The sequence below is a fragment of the Salmo salar genome, chromosome 21, assembly GCF_965601325.2.
Source record: "Salmo salar chromosome 21, fSalSal1, whole genome shotgun sequence".
Taxonomy (NCBI): Eukaryota; Metazoa; Chordata; class Actinopteri; order Salmoniformes; family Salmonidae; genus Salmo; species Salmo salar.
Window position 1 is genome coordinate 46428818 of NC_138311.1, and position 17701 is coordinate 46446518.

The following is a 17701-nucleotide window of genomic DNA, read 5'->3' on the forward strand; positions in this document are numbered from 1 at the left end:
AATGTACAGCGACAGAATTCAGAACATGGGCCATTCTTACAGTGTACTACTATCAGTAGCACTGTCAAAGCTATACGCAAAAAGTTTGCAAATAAGCACACACCGGCCACGAACGATCTGTTTACAATACCGCGTTGGTGAAAATAGACCAAATTATTAGGGTGAGGCACATGGGCTACTAACAGCTTACTACTAACAGCTTACTACACAACATACACTTAGTATTACTTTCTTAGCTACAGTATACATATCTCCCTGGCATCCTACATATTTTATGAAGCAGCATAAGGCATTTTGGACTCACGTTGTTGTGATGTGCTTGAACAGGAAAGTGGCGCGATGGTCCTTTGTGGGCACATTTTGTCATGAAATATGCCGGATTTACAATTCCGAGTTGAATGACCATTCAGAACGTATTATTCCCGACTTCCCAATGCTTGCAGTTAGCCACTGTTACCAATTCCTTACAAATCACTCATTGTTGAATTTGTGATCTCCAAATTGTTGTGTAATGTTTATGTCCAATGGCTGATGAGCACCAATACGTTTTATCTATATTTTCTCTTCATTATTTCTCTTCATATGACAACGATTAAAAAGGATTTGCCAGTAGACTTGATTCATGATGATGACTGCTAGCTAAGATTGTGAAGATAAGATGTTGACATGATAAGTCCAATTAAAGTTACATATAACGTGATTTGACATCATTTCTGTGGCCAATAACTTTGAGCCTTCTTGGAAGGGTACTTCTATTGTAACTCGATGGCAGCACCCAAAAGGCTCACATTCTTGATGTCTACCCTTACTAAAGGCGGGTGACAAGTGTCCCCATGAGTGACAGAACACTGAGCCAATCATGGTGCAATGCTGAGCCAGTCACGGTGCAATGCTCCTATTTTCTGCTGGCCTTCCCCACCACCACAGAAAGCACTGAGCTAGGCTGAAACACCTGCATTTTGGAGCTGCCTGTTTGTATATTTTCTACATTGTTTGCAAACTGATATGTGATACGTATTAATGCCAAAATAACATGCAAAACAGGCAACCCCACCCCCCAAAAAATATTTTAAAAATAATATATATATATATATATATATATATATATATATATATATATATATATATATATATATATATATATATATACTGCTCAAAAAAATAAAGGGAACACTTAAACAATACGATGTAACTCCAAGTCAATCACACTTCTGTGAAATCAAACTGTAAACTTAGGAAGCAACACTGATTGTCAATAAATTTCACATGCTGTTGTGCAAATGGAATAGACAACAGGTGGAAATTATAGGCAATTAGCAAGACACCCCCAATAAAGGAGTGGTTCTGCAGTTGGGGACCACAGACCACTTCTCAGTTCCTATGCTTCCTGGCTGATGTTTTGGTCACTTTTGAATGCTGGCGGTGCTTTCACTCTAGTGGTAGCATGAGACGGAGTCATGCTCATCCAGGATGGCACATCAATGCGAGATGTGGCAAGAAGGTTTGCTGTGTCTGTCAGCGTAGTGTCCAGAGCATGGAGGCGCTACCAGGAGACAGGCCAGTACATCAGGAGATGTGGAGGAGGCCATAGGAGGGCAACAACCCAGCAGCAGGACCGCTACCTCCGCCTTTGTGCAAGAAGGAGCAGGAGAAGCACTGCCAGAGCCCTGCAAAATGACTTCCAGCAGGCCACAAATGTGCATGTGTCTGCTCAAATGGTCAAAAACAGACTCCATGAGGGTGGTATGAGGGCTCGACGTCCACAGGTGGGGGTTGTGCTTACAGCCCAACACCGTGCAGGACGTTTGGCATTTGCCAGAGAACACCAAGATTGGCAAATTCGCCACTGGCGCCCTGTGCTCTTCACAGATGAAAGCAGGTTCACACTGAGCACATGTGACAGACGTGACAGAGTCTGGAGATGCCGTGGAGAACGTTCTGCTGCCTGCAACATCCTCCAGCATGACCGGTTTGGCGGTGGGTCAGTCATGGTGTGGGGTGGCATTTCTTTGGGGGGCCGCACAGCCCTCCATGTGCTCGCCAGAGGTAGCCTGACTGCCATTAGGTACCGAGGTGAGATCCTCAGACCCCTTGTGAGACCATATGCTGGTGCGGTTGGCCCTGGGTTCCTCCTAATGCAAGACAATGCTAGACCTCATGTGGCTGGAATGTGTCAGCAGTTCCTGCAAGAGGAAGGCATTGATGCTATGGACTGGCCCACCCGTTCCCCAGACCTGAATCCAATTGAGCACATCTGTGACATCATGTCTCGCTCCATCCACCAACGCCACGCTGCACCACAGACTGTCCAGGAGTTGGCGGATGCTTCAGTCCAGGTCTGGGAGGAGATCCCCCAGGAGACCATCCGCCACCTCATCAGGAGCATGCCCAGGCATTGTAGGGAGGTCATACAGGCACGTGGAGGCCACACACACTACTGAGCCTCATTTTGACTTGTTTTAAGGACATTACATCAAAGTTGGATCAGCCTGTAGTGTGGTTTTCCACTTTAATTTTGAGTGTGACTCCAAATCCAGACCTCCATGGGTTGATAAATTGGATTTCCATTGATTATTTTTGTGTGATTTTGTTGTCAGCACATTCAACTATGTAAAGAAAAAAGTATTTAATAAGATTATTTTTTTCATTCAGATCTAGGATGTGTTGTTTAAGTCTTCCCTTTATTTTTTTGAGAAGTATATATATACATGTATTTGATTTTTTTGAAAAAAATATGGGGCTCAAAACAGGTGTGGCTCTGCAGGCCAAATGTAGGGCCGCGGTGGCAACGTTAGTGAATTGGACCTCCACTTAAGATTGCAATCAAACTTCATCTGGTTTCGATGGGGATTCCCCCGAGGGAAAGTGGATAGCGCATGGGCTAAGGGGGTAAAAATAACGTGTTTGGACTGCAGCCCTAGATTCGAACCAATGTCTTATGCCGCGTTCAAGTGCTAGTCGGAACTAGGAAACTCGCATCAGCAAGTCAGAAATGTCAGAGTTTCCTAATGCAGCATTAAGTAGTTGAATATGTTATTACTCCAACCTTGTGAAAGTGACAAACTGACACATATACATTTTCATCAAAATCAACTTTATATCGAACGAGTGCCTTTGATTTGATGGCCTGCACATGCACAGTCTGGCTCGAGATCACTATTAGACCCGGTGACTTGTTTCTCTGAACATGAGCTTAGCTACAAGCATGATCAGGGATTTCCATGTTTTGGTTAATGTTATACTTCATCTTATGTCTTTTCAGGATCTTTGTGAAGGAGTGTGAGCTGGAGGGGCAACTGTCACCTGCATGGGTGAAGAAGAAGTGGAGGAACCTTAGGCTTAAACAAAAAATAAACTGCATCTTTGGGCTCCTCTCCCTCCCAGAAGGGTCCAGATGTGGAGGCTGGAGAAGGAGGTGACTGCCAGGGAGGCCTTGATTAAAAGTAGTTTTATGTAGTTTGTATGCATTTTATTTATAGCTATTAATGTATTCATGTTCTACTATTTTTGGTGAAGTCCACTTTTTTTAAACACACATTTAGATTTCTGTTTTCTCATTGAAAAGTGTTTCTTGTAATAAACATTTTTATTTGATATTGGCACATCTCCTGTTGGTGTTTTACTTTCAACATAAAAAATTCACTCACACATCTGAGCTATCTTGTTGCAAACACATCAACCACGTTTGATTCCATTGACTCCATTCCAGCCATTCCTATGAGCCGTACTCAATTCAGCAGCCTCCACAGGTAGGCAACTACAACACCCGACAGTGCAAGAAAGCAAACAATGAGGGGAAAGGGGTTATATCCTGCCTGTTTGGCCCTGTCCGGGGGTATCATCGGATGGGGCCACAGTGTCTTCTGATCCCTCCTGTCTCAGCCTCCAGTTTTTATGCTGGAGGTCTGTTACATCTGGAGTATTTCTCTTGTCTTATCCTGTGTCCTGTGTGAATTTAAATATGCTCTCTCTAATTCTCTCTTACTCTCTTTCTTTCTTTCTCTCGGAGGACCTGAGCCCTAGGACCATGCCTCAGGACTACCTGGCATGATGACTCCTTGCTGTCCCCAGTCCACCTGGCCGTGCTGCTGCTCCAGTTTCAACTGTTCTGCCTGCGGCTATGGAACCCTGACCTGTTCACCGGACGTGCTTGTTGCACCCTCGACAACTACTATGATTATTATTATTTGACCATGCTGGTCATTTATGAACATTTGAACATCTTGACCATGTTCTATTATAATATCCACCCGGCACAGCCAGAAGAGGACTGGCCACCCCTCATAGCCTGGTTCCTCTCTAGGTTTCTTCCTAGGTTTTTGGCCTTTCTAGGGAGTTTTTCCTAGGGAGTTTTTCCTAGCCACCGTGCTTCTTTCACATGCATTGCTTGCTGTTTGGGGTTTTAGGCTGGGTTTCTGTACAGCACTTTGAGATATCAGCTGATGTACGAAGGGCTATATAAATAAATTTGATTTGATTTGAAAGCAAAGGGGGCTTCAAAATGTCCCTCTTTTGTCCTATCTGTTGTTTAAACCAATGTGTTTTCCTCAAATACAACATGCAAGTTAATTATAGTGATTCAGTATGCTGCTACCAATCCAGTGATTTAGACCATGTGGTAAAGTGGTAGCATACCAAATCATAAAAAAATGGGTAGGCTACATAACATTCTCTCCACAGTTGTAACTCACATGCCACTTTCCAGATACTCAGTGCTGTAATCAGTAACCATGGTATATAGAGCTTCCTAGCAACAACGGCCTTGAGGCATCAAAAACAGTAACCATAATATCCTCTATGATTAAAGCAGTAATGTGAGAAAAGCTGAATCTTATTTGAACTGTATTCGGCACGGATGCAGCAATATTCCACCCATCACATATTTCCACTTCACTGTACCCCTCCAGACCTCTTCTCTTCCCTACTGCTCTGCTTTGGTGAAATCTCCCAGGATCCTCCACTGCATGGCTAAATTGCACTGCAGGCTCCTGTTCCTCTGGCTGGGAGACTGGAGTTTAATCAGACTGTACCAACAGAGAGAGGCTACAGATCTGCTGTACACATACACACACACACACACACACACACACACACACACACACACACACACACACACACACACACACACACACACACACACACACACACACACACACACACTAACACAAAAGCACACACATAAACTAACCCTTGTTCTATCGAAACAATCACATTTCTTTTCACATAGTCACATACACTTTGAGGCAAATTCCTGACTGGAGTAGCCTTCCCGCCTCCCAGTCTGTTTCATATGGGATTGATGTCATAAACCAAAGGTCTGTTAGTGATTATATGTCAGCATCTCTCTGTAGGGAATCCTCCTCATCTCTGTTGGAATCAACAGCAACACTACAGAAGAATAGAATCTCTCTGCAGCCATCTGCAGACAACGCAGTGTCTCCTTATACCACCAACAGATATTACACCAGGCTGAAATAATGAGGCAGATTTTTTTTAAAGAAACTCCAGCTCATAACAGTATGATCGATATAGAGATGTATCTCTTTGTGACAGGGGATGCAACCGCAAGTGGCTGTGCCACTGAAATATAAGGCAATGGAATATGATATGAGTGTTGCTGGCAATACTGACGTTATTCACCTAGTCATTGAGATTGTGCTCGGATCAAATCAAATTGTATTAGTCACATGCGCCGAATACAACAGTGAAATGCTTACTTACAAGCCCCTAACCAACAATGCAGGTTAAAAAATATGAATAAGAATAAGAAATAAAAGGAACAAATAATGAAAGAGCAGCTGTAAAATAACAATAGTGAGACTATATACAGGGGGTACCGGTACAGAGTCAATGTGCGGGGGCACCGGTTAGTCGAGGTAATTGTGGTAATATGTACATGTAGGTAGAGTTATTAAAGTGACTATGCATAGATAATAACAGAGAGTAGCAGTGGCATAAAAGAGGGGGTGGGGGGTGGGGGCAATGCAAATAGTCTGAGTAGCCATTTGATTAGATGTTCAGGAGTCTTATGGTTTGGGGGTAGAAGCTGTTGAGAAGCCTCTTGGACATAGACTGTTGCTCCGGTACCTCTTGCTGTGCGGTAGCAGAGAGAACAGTCTATGACTAGGGTGGCTGGAATCTTTGACAATTTTTAGGGCCTTCCTCTGACACCGCCTGGCAAATAGGTCCTGGATGGCAGGAAGCTTGGTCCCAGTGATGTACTAAGCCATATGCACTACCCTCTGTAGTGCCTTGCGTTCGAAGGCCGATCAGTTGCCATTCCAGGCAGTGATGCAACCAGTCAGGATGCTCTCTATGGTGCAGCTGTAGAACCTTTTGAGGATCTGATGACCCATGCCAAATCCTTTCAGTCTCCTGAGGGGGAATAGGTTTTGTCGTGCCCTCTTCATGACTATCTTGGTGTGCATGGACAATGTTAGTTTGTTGGTGATGTGGACACCAAGGAACTTGAAGCCATCAACCTGCTCCACTGCAGCCCCATCGATGAGAATGGTGGCATGCTCGATTCTCCTTTTCCTGTAGTCCACAATCATCTCCTTTGTCTTGATCACATTGAGGGAGAGGTTGTTGTCCTGGCACCACACGTCCAGGTCTCTGACCTCCTCCCTATAGGCTGTCTCGTCGTTGTCGGTGATCAGGCCTACTACTGTTGTGTCATTGGCAAACTTAATGATGGTGTTGGAGTTGTGCCTGGCCGTGGAGTCATGAGTGAACAGGGAGTACAGGAGGGGACTGAGCACGCACCCCTGAGTGGCCCCCGTGTTGAGGATCAGTGCGGCGGATGTGTTGTTACCTACCCTTACCACCTGGGGGGTGGCCCGTCAGGACGTCCTGGGTCCAGTTGCAGAGGGAGGTGTTTAGTCCCAGGGTCCTTAGCTTATTGATGAGTTTTGAGGGCTCTAAAGGTGTTGAACGCTGAGCAGTAGTCAATGAACAGCATTCTCACATAGGTGTTAATTTTGTCCAGGTGGGAAATGGCAGTGTGGAGTGCAATAGAGATTGCATCATCTGTGGATCTGTTAGGGCGGTTTGCAAATTGGAGTGGGTCTAGGGTTTCTGGGATAATGGTGTTAAGGAGAGCCATGACCAGCCTTTCAAAGCACTTCATGGCCATAGACGTGAGTGTTACGGTTTGGTAGTCATTTAGGCAGGTTACCTTAGTGTTCTTGGGTACAGGGACTATGGTGGTCTGCTTAAAACATGTTGTTATTACGGACTCGGACAGGGAGAGTTTGAAAATGTCAGCGAAGACACTTGCCAGTTGGTCAGCGCATGCTTGCAGTACACGTCCTGGTAATCCATCTGGCCCTGCGGCCTTGTGAATGTTGACCTGTTTAAAGGTCTTGCTCACATCGGCAGCGGAGAGCGTGATCACACAGTCGTCCGGAACAGATGGCGCTTACATACGTGTTTCAGTGTTATTTGCATCGAGGCGAGCATAGAAGTAGTTTAGCTCGTCTGTGTGGGCTCGTGTCACTGGGCAGCTCTCGGCTGTGCTTCCCTTTGTAGTCTGTAGTGGTTTGCAATTCCTGCCACATCCGATGAGCGTCGGAGCCGGTGTGGTACAATTCGATCTTAGCCCTGTATTGACACTTTGCCTGTTTGATGGTTCGTCGGAGTGCATAGCGGGATTTCTTATAAGCTTCTGGGTTAGAGTCCCACTCCTTGAAAGCGGCAGCTCTAGCCTTTAGCTCAGTGCGGATGTTGCCTGTAATCCATGGCTTCTGGTGGGGTATGTAGGTACGGTCACTGTGGGGACGATGTCATTGATGCACTTATTGATGAAGCCAGTGACTGATGTGGTGTACTCCTCAATGCCATCGGAAGAATCCCGGAACATATTCTAGTCTGTGTTAGCGAAACAGTCCTGGTGCACTGGATGAGAAAGCTTGTGAGTTATGGGCATGGTTCGAGAAAACATGCTCATGTTCGTTAATGTCGTTTGCCTTTTATTAAAAAAAAAAATGTATTTCACGTTTATTTAACCAGGTAGGCTAGTTGAGAACAAGTTCTCTCGTTTGCCTTGTTAGAAGGAGATAATATATTACCACTGAAGTTTAAGATACAATCTGCTTGTATCGTAATGTTTAATTCCAGAGGTTGGAGCCAGTGGAAATATAACGTGGGACATTTCTTAAGGTTATCCAATGAATAGATTTTTCACAACCAGTTCTATTGGAAGCGAGCCGTCTTGTGGAGATGGAGACAGATTGTTGAAGATGTATGTATTCAAACTGAACCGATACAAAATATAGAAAACGTAGCAGCAACCCCTGGACCAAATATGGTAATTTGCATACCATTATACTACCCTCTCCCACACAAGAAATTAGCTGGAAGATCAAACCCATTTTCAAGGAGAATTAGCCTTTTATTAATATTGTAGGCAGCACGAGAACTTGAGGAATACCCATCAGAAACCATGTCTGTGACACAAATGGCACCCTATGCCCTATATAGTGCACTACAATTGACCAAGGCCCATTGGGCTCTGGTTCAAAGTAGTGCACTATTTAGGGAATAGGGTACCATTTGGGATGCACCCCGTGTTAGATCTCAATGTACAGTACTCTCTGTTCCAGACCAAGCTGAGCTGTGCTGACGGAGCTGTCTGGCAGAGAGAGGATCTCTAGATCTGGAGCAGAAGCTCAGTCAAAATCATGTCTTGTAATGTCCTGCATTAGACAGACAAAGGCTCTGTGTCCCAAATGGCACCCTATTCCCTGTATAGTGTGCTACTTTTTACCAGGGCATTATAGGACCTGGTGAAACGTAGTGCACTTTCAAGGGAATAGGGTGCCATTTGGGACGCGGTCGGTCTGAGCAGGCCTGGAAGTGAGATCATCAACACGGACAATGCAGCTGTGGATCAACCAGTATCGATATCACCCCAGGGCAGGGACTAACAGGAGAGGCTCTAGCACAGGACAGAACTGTACACATTAGAGATATACTGAGTAAACATTATCCGTCAAGCCTGGACCCAGAGGGCAGGGTTATTGAACTCCATTCAGAGTATTTGGAGAAAGGAGAAAAAGAAAGAACAGCCAATAGGCTGTGGTAAACAGCCATGTTGAACTGGTCCATGTTGAACTGGTCCATGTTGAACTGGTCCATGTTGTTGTTGCCTACTGCTCTGTGTGTCAGTGTTTTCTTCTGACGAGCCCTGCCTGGGGTGACTGACTCAGCGGTGATGAATGTCAGAGTGTGAGGGCAACATTAGTCTCGTAACACACCCTGTCTTTCTAGTCTTGACTGTCGTGTTTAGACAGAGCCTCCTCTTAGTGCAGACTTGACCTGTCTGAGCACCATTTCATTTCTGCAACAGACCTGCAACACTTCGGGATGGGTAGCATTCTCCTGGAGCCCCCACAAATTCACCCGTTTCACTCACACACCCCACCACACTACTCCTTGACCCTCCACCCTGACCTCACCACCTCCTTCCACTTGAATTAGCATCACATCTAACCCGTGTCGTTTGTCATGATGAACCACCGGACTACTTTGTCATCCGGGAGTGGAGAGTTGATTGAAATGCTGGCCTCATCCCTTGGTGTCAAAGAGGTCACGGTGTTATGGAGTAATGGTGATTATCAGGGGACAGAGGCTCCACTGAGGAGAGAGGAGAGAGAAAGAATGAGAGAAAGAATGAGAGAGAGTGATAGTGAGAGAGCGAAAGGGAGAGGTAAGGAGAGAGAAGGGGGGGGTCTGTCATCGAGAGGTAGGAAGAGAGAGAGAGAGAGAGAGAGAGCGAAAGGGAGAGAGAGAATGAGAGAGAGGGGGGAGTCAGTCAGTGAGAGGTATGGAGAGAGAGAAAGAGAGAGAGAAGGTCACAAAGAGATAGAGCGGGGTAACCAACGTGTTACTGACCTGTCCAGATTAACCTCCCGGTCATGACGCTGGCCCTCCTCCACAACAGGGGGCGTTGAATGTAAATTCACACTTCATGTTGGGGTCAATGCTCTCTTTCATCTCAGAGCGTCCCTATGGACAATTAACCTGACAGGGTGTCACTCTGAGGAGCATCAGACTCTGTGAGAGATGGCATTTCCTGTCCACTCCTGACCAGTGACCCATAAGTCCTTATAGGAGCTCATCTAACTCTAATGACCAGGGCCGGATTTAGAAATCATAGGCACCGGGGCTTTGTTTTTTTTTATATCAAATTGGGAGTTGTTGAGAAAATAATTTTTCTGTTGGTTCTACAGACAGACTAGTCTTCTCTTATCAGCAGTAGGCATTTGATTTCCAAAATGTGCGTTTTTCCCTCGATTGTATTTAGACATCTGCAAACGGCAAATTGACAGCCACAACCAACCATTGAAATATAATCCATAGATGGTAGTTCCCATTCAAGTCATGAATGGCATTGTTTGCTAGTGTCCCCATGAGTTTAACAGACAAATTGCCAGGGTAAGAGGTTACAGAACCTGTCTATAGATTATGTCTATGGCCACAACACAAAAGCTGTAGCCTGTATTTGAAGCTCATGCTGCCCAAACTGCGGCTTTCCTGACTGTAGGCATACCGTAGTTGCCAAAATAAAGTAAACACTTCAGTAAATGTTCTTGGCATGGTTTAGGTCCACTTGTAGAATCTATGCCAAGGTGCATTGAAGCTGTTCTAGCAGCTCCTGGTGGCACAGCATCATTTTAAGACACTTTAGGTTGTTTCCTTAATTTTGGCAGATACCTCTATGCGCTTGTGATAAAACTTAATCCACAGTTATTATTTATTAACTATTGATCCTCTGCAGCTAAGTTATACCCTCTGGTGTATTTTGAACATTGAGAGCGGGCTCCTGTGGTTGGATAATATATATAATATTATTACATACTTTAATTAAATTTTTGCCCGACTCACACAATTAACCAGTCACATGTATGTATTATGCTGTTCATTTTTTATTTATTTTATTAATCAGTTACCCAATGAAGGCAGGGCCCCCCAGTTACCCAATCTAGGCAGGGCCCCCCAGTTACCCCATCTAGGCAGGGCCCCCCAGTTACCCAATCTAGGCAGGGCCCCCCAGTTACCCAATCTAGGCAGGGCCCCCTAGTTAGCCAATCTAGGCAGGGCCCCCCAGTTACCCAATCTAGGCAGGGCCCCCCAGTTAGCCACTTGGCACCCCTACCTCCTCACCTCCCCATCTGATGATTAGCAGAACATCAGCAGGCTGCAGCAGGCTGTCTATACTCATTGAGAGCAGGCACATGAGTCTTCCTGTGGTTGGCGGTTACAGTAAAAAATATATAAAATATATACAACATATATAATATATTGTGTATATATTTCCTTCATATTTATTTTTGTTGTTACTTTTTTGTTGTTGCTGCCTCATAGGCCCCCCATGGGGACTGGGCTCAGTGGCTTTCAGCCCTGGTAAACCCCTGCATTAATCTGACCCTGCTAATGACTGAAGGGGAGGAGGGGAGGATGTCCTTGTAGTGATGGGCGACCAAAGGTCAGGTCTTCTTGAATGGAAAAGAAAACACTGTCTTACGTCCCACCCTTCCACCTTTTAACCTCCTGTAACAGACACACATTAATCACTTTGACGTAGGCTACTAACTGTTCTATAATTAAGAAATAAGGCACAAGGGGGTGTGGTATATGGCCAATATACCACGGGTTAAGGGCTGTTCAAATGCACAACGCAACGTGGAGTGCCTGGATACAGCCCTTAGCCGTGGTATATTGGCAATGTACCACAAACCCCTGAGGTGCCTTATTGCTGTTATAAACTGTTTACCAACGTAATTAGACCAGTAAAAATAAATGTTACACGGTCTGATATGCCATGGCTGTCAGCCAATCAGCAGCATTCAGGGCTCAAACCACCCAGTGTATAATGGAGTCTAGAATCGACTGAGAAAGGAGTCCAGTGGAGTGAAGGAAAGTTTGACTGGATTATTATCAATGTGTTGAGCTCCCCCCTAGTTATGAGCATTTAGATGGAGTCAGATCCTTCATTTCCTCCGTGGTGGGTGTCCTTATCTCCTTTGCTCTCTGCTGGAGTCTTGTCTCTGGCATGTACACCTCCATTATTCATCTCCCCGACACAGCTGCGGGGGGCCCATGAGGGAGGGACGCTGGTTTCTGGTTCCCTCTGACAACACACACACACACACAGACACATATGGATAATGTTGCCATGACAACGTGTACAACAGGCACTCTTTATATTTGCAGGAGAATGAATGTGAATTGTGAGTGTCCCCCCCCCCTTCCGCTTTTACCTCAGTTCAAATGGGGTTGTTGATGGAGGATAGTGAATGAATTACACACTTAGGAAGATAAAAGCTTTTTGGTTCTGTTTCCCTGTTTTGCCCCCCTGTGTTGGCTGTGCTTTTACTCACAATATTTATGGTGCTACCTCTTCAAGGCCTCCAAAATGTTTGTGGCCCAGAGTGTATTCATTTTTAGAGTAAAGAGCTGTGCTGTTGCTACAGTTACTGTGTGAGCACTCTGAATACAGTATTAGGCCTATAATGAGTGACTGGGGGGCGGTCTCTTCATGATCAACTATTGTACTTGTACGGTGTCTGGGAACAAAGAGGAGATGCTATTGAGTATGTGTCTGCTACTGAGAGTTCCTCCTCTATGGACTAACTACAGCCTTTGGTTGTTGCTGGGAAGAACAACCATCCTCCCCAAGCTCCTTATAGGAACACATTTAATACTGTATGTGACATTAGGCAATATCCCATCAGCGACTTGAATGATTTTTGATACATTAGATACGCGTAATAGAACACACTTGATACAGTACTTCAATATGTTCGGGAAAATAGGGTTTTCATGGAAGATAAGATTTTACCCAAGGTGCAGATTTAGCCCACCAACGGTGTTCAAATTAAGTTAGAATACAGTACATGATCATTTCGTATGAGAAATGTTTGTAAATGATATTTCAGACGGCTACCATAATTTTTTTTATCATGTTAGCCTTAACATGTGGCTGAAATTAGTCTTCACACGTGTGTAACTAAATCCCATCTCATTCAAATGTATTACATGTAAGGAAATACGTGAATGAGGGCTTCAATGTTCTCAAATGTTTTGGGGAAAGACCAGGTGTGTAAAATCAGCACAAATCTGCAGCAGCCTTGAGCCAACAGGATATTACATAGCAGCCCTCCAAACACAGGAAGCTGGCTGTGTGAGTATAATTTATTATAGCCTGTTTTCATCAGTCTATATGGGTTTGGGTTATATTTAGTTTGGACTAATTCAATCCACGGGTCTCTGGTTCTGCTCCACCTGTTGAGTGACTCACAGAGGTTCTGAACCTGAGAGGAGATGACATCATTCACCTGCATTCACTCACCATGCTTTCCTAGCGAGTCAACACAGTGGCAGGTTACGTTCTACAGTGTGTAGACATGATTATGTTACTGCACTCTACATTTAATATACTCCCGATGTTGTAATGAGTCATTTCCATAACATAGTCACAATCACAATAGTAGTTGTTGACCTTCGAAACGATGCTGAAAGTAATTAAGCCAACACATTGGTCTGATTTCACATGGGAGGGGGGGAAGTAGGAAGGGAGAGAGAGAGAGAGGAAGGGAGAGAGAGAGAGAGGAAGAGAGAGAGAGAGAGGAAGGGAGTGAGAGAGAGGAAGGGAGAGAGAGAAAGCATGCTGGGGTGGACGACATACCATATGGTACGATATATTGGAAATTGAAAAATTGAGAGTCTGTCAGCGTTAAATTGATTGAGCATGATGGGGAGTTTAATTGCGTTAGAGGACTAACCTTGTCATACAGTACACCATTGTTACTTTACATTAATTTAAGATGGTACATGTAGCACTAGGCATTATTTGTAGCTGATGTAATCTTATTTTATACACGTTGAAGTACATTCTGTAACTGCATGTCACACTTGAAGAGAACTTGAGTCGTGCATGAACGACCTGATTCTCTTTATAGCTATACTGCTCTGTCAATGTAATTGTTTTCACCAGTACACGGTTTGAAATTAACAGCCCATTTCCCCATTTATAGACATGGTCCAATAGAACCATACAAACCTTCCTGCTGTTGTTGAATACCTGCTTCTTTCTGTCTTATTGCTCATTCATAGAAGCTATGTTTATACCTGGTGCTAACATGTGTCCTTTGTCCTGATCTTGTCAACATTCTGATTATGCCCTGATTATGCATATACACATGGTATTAAAATGTGTCTTTTATCCATCCACTGTGTCCACATTGTGACCAGATTTAATGGTCCCTTCCTGTATTTGCATGTGTAGGCGGATATTATTGCGTCATGACTGCAAGGTGTCCCGATATCTATTTAAATTCTCCTGTTATCTGGTTTTAATGTCCACTCTAAAATGCCCTTCCAGCCAATCAGAAACTAATATTCAGCAATGCTGTGGTATAATTTAAAATCATATTTATTTATTTTAAGACACAATTTCATGCCATAAATCAATGGTGCCACCTGCCAATGATTTTAGATGGTGGGATAAGGATGTTTTAAAGGGTTTCACTGTCCAGATCCGTCCTAACTAGATATCCAGACAAAATGTGTGCCTGACTACCTCCAGTTGAGGTCAAGAAGATCTGACCACATTTAGATTTAAGTCATTTAGCAGACACTCTTATCCAGAGCGACTTACAGTAATGAATACATTTCATTTCATGCATTTTTTTGTACTGGCCCCCCGTGGGAATCGAACCCTCAACCCTGGCGTTGCACACACCATGCTCTACCAACTGAGCCACACCTGTCCGAAGGTTTGGGCACCGTAATGATGTGGACAAAATCAGGACAAAGGATACATGTTAGAACCAGGTATAAACAGGGCTAGTGTCTCATGTATATATATATATATATATTTTTTTTTAACCTTGAGACACAGGAGCAGTCTGTGTTTTCTCAGTAATTACCCTATGTGTGATGGATGTCTGAGAAATGAGTGGGACTAGATTGTGAATCTACCTCTAATTGGTTTCCATGTTAAAACATTCCTCTGGGACTGGAGTCACTATGCAGAGTGATGTCCAGTTTATGGACATTCCTTTTGTCATTTTTAAATAGAATTAACAGTTATTTAAAAATAAGTCAACCTTAATTATAGAGGAATTGCCTCTGAAAATAGGGGTATTGTTTTTACATCTAAAGATTAAACAAATCATTTTTCTTAATTGACTATGAATACATATACGTAAAGTTCAACATTTGTAATAAAGAAAGCTGAGTAGCTAAGGTAATGTTGAACAAACGTGTTTAGTCTGACCTGCCTAAATGTTTTGGGACCAGCATTACTTACACACACAGTCAGACCAGTGGTTTCCAACTCCAGTCCTCGTGTGGAATCAGGTTTTTTTTTGTCTGCGGCTACAACAAAAAGGTGTGTGGTTCAGGTACTCGAGGACTGGAGTTGGGAACCACTGCTTTAGACACCCACACACAGACAGGACCCAAGCCCACCTCCTCCTCCTTGCTGTTGAACCATGATAATTAATGACATTTGGCTTGTGGACCAGCCAGCTACTCAGCCACCCCAAGCTGACCTCCATGGTACCAATGACCAATGGCTGGTCTTTACTTTCTACTTCCTGTGCCGACCCATACTTCCTGTTCTGACCCAATGGGGGCAAAGGTCATATCTCTGGAGGTCTGGAGGGGTGTGCTGTCCCTCACTACCTAAGCCAAATATAATTTGCTGTTGGATTGGATCCCCGCCTCCCTGTCTTCCCCCCTGTCCTCCTCTCCACCTCTACCATCAGCGGTCTATGGTGTAACTGTGTGAGATCCTCTCTTTCTGCTCCCAGCCCTGGGCCTTTGTCCTCTCTGTGTGGAGTCTGTCTCTTTCAGATACTCCGCTGGTAAATTAAGATGGGAAATTGAAACCACAGATGTATGATAAGTCTCTAAGGATGAAAGAAATATGGACACCAGCACACTGTTGAATGCTCCCACAGTTTTATTGAGTGCAATGTTTCAAGCCAAAGGTCTTCATCAGGCCACGAAGGATGCGCTGGGGAAGACCAGTCTCAACAGCCTCCACCTCTGTCCAGTGTCCACATCTCCAGGCTCTGTGTGTGTTGCTTGGCTCTGTCCCTCTTCTCTCCTCTCCAGTCTCCTCTCTCTATATGCTGGGTTTTCAGGCTGCACTGTGCTCAGACCAGGCTCTGTCTTCTATCTCTGGACCCATCTGGTCCCCTACTTTTTGTTTTCTTTCTCTCGCTTTCTCGGAGGAGCTCCGGTTCCTTGCGGTCCTCCATAGAAATGGAAATTATTCCAGGAAAGTAGAAGCCACAGGAAGCCCACAGGCCTCAACACGCCTGTGTCTGTTAATGTGCCTGTACATAACCATCCCTACACACCACAAAGACATCAGTGTGTATGTTGTCACTGTGCTCATTTCGCAGGCTCCCACCCTTGTGCACCAACTGGGCGTGAGTCTTAGCGTGAGACCGTGAGCTATCCCTCTCTCAGTGTGTTGTTATTCAACAAATCCCCTCGGCCAGACGGAGTAAGAGTGAAAAATGGCGTCACCTCTCTGTAATGGCCCCAGCAACAGTCTATAGAAGGGCTTTATCTCTGTCTCATCTGTTTCTACTTGTTTCTATAAAAACACACCCCTACTGTGAGTCTTTACCCACAGACTGTAATTTATTTAGATTTATTTGCAGGACAAACAGCCAGCCAGCACCCAGACCCTCACAGCCACTAAAAGGCAGATAGCTTGGATGGGGGGAGTGAGGGGTGTGGTGGGGAGGGGGGGGAGATACTTCTATAGCGATTAGACCCCTGTGGGGGCACAGCTGGGGTGGAGAGGTGTGTGGGAGGGGTGCGGGTGCTGCATGTGACGATTGTTCAGCGGCAATCCGATTATGCAGAATTGCAGGGGTGATATCGTCTCTGACATCGCTCCACATATGAAGCCTCAGCATCCCCATGCATCTTGTCATGCCCTGGCCATAGAGAGTGTTTTATTCTCTATTTTGGTTAGGCCAGGGTGTGACTAGGGTGGGCATTCTATGTTCTTTATTTTCTGTTTTGGCCGGGTATGGTTCTCAATCAGGGACAGCTGTCTATTGTTGTCTCTGATTGGGAACCATACTTAGGTAGCCCTTTTCCCTCCTTGTGTTGTGGGAAGTTGACTTTGTTTAGGGCACATAGCCTTTAGCTTCACGGTTTGTTGGGTAGTGTTATTGTTTTGTTCGGCGTCTTTCTAAATAAAGAATATGTACGCTCACCACGCTGCACCTTGGTCCTCACCTTTCAACCAACGTGACACATCTCTATGTATCCACCAGTATAAATACACTTCCCACGTGGCTATCTGTTTTTTAACCTGTTAGAGCTAGGGGGCAGTATTGACACGGCTGGATAAAAAACGTACCCGATTTAATCTGGTTACTACTCCTGCCCAGTAACTAGAAAATGCATATAATTATTGGCTTTGGATAGAAAACACTCCAAAGTTTCTAAAACTGTTTGAATGGTGTCTGTGAGTATAACAGAACTCAAATGGCAGGTCAAAACCTGAGAAGATTCTGTACAGGAAGTACCCTGTCTGACCATTTCTTGGCCTTCTTTGCCATCTCTATCCATTACAAAGGATCTCTGCTGTTACGTGACACTTCCTACGGCTCACATGGACTCTCAGAAGGCGGCAAAAAGCTGAATCGTGGCTTTGCAGGCT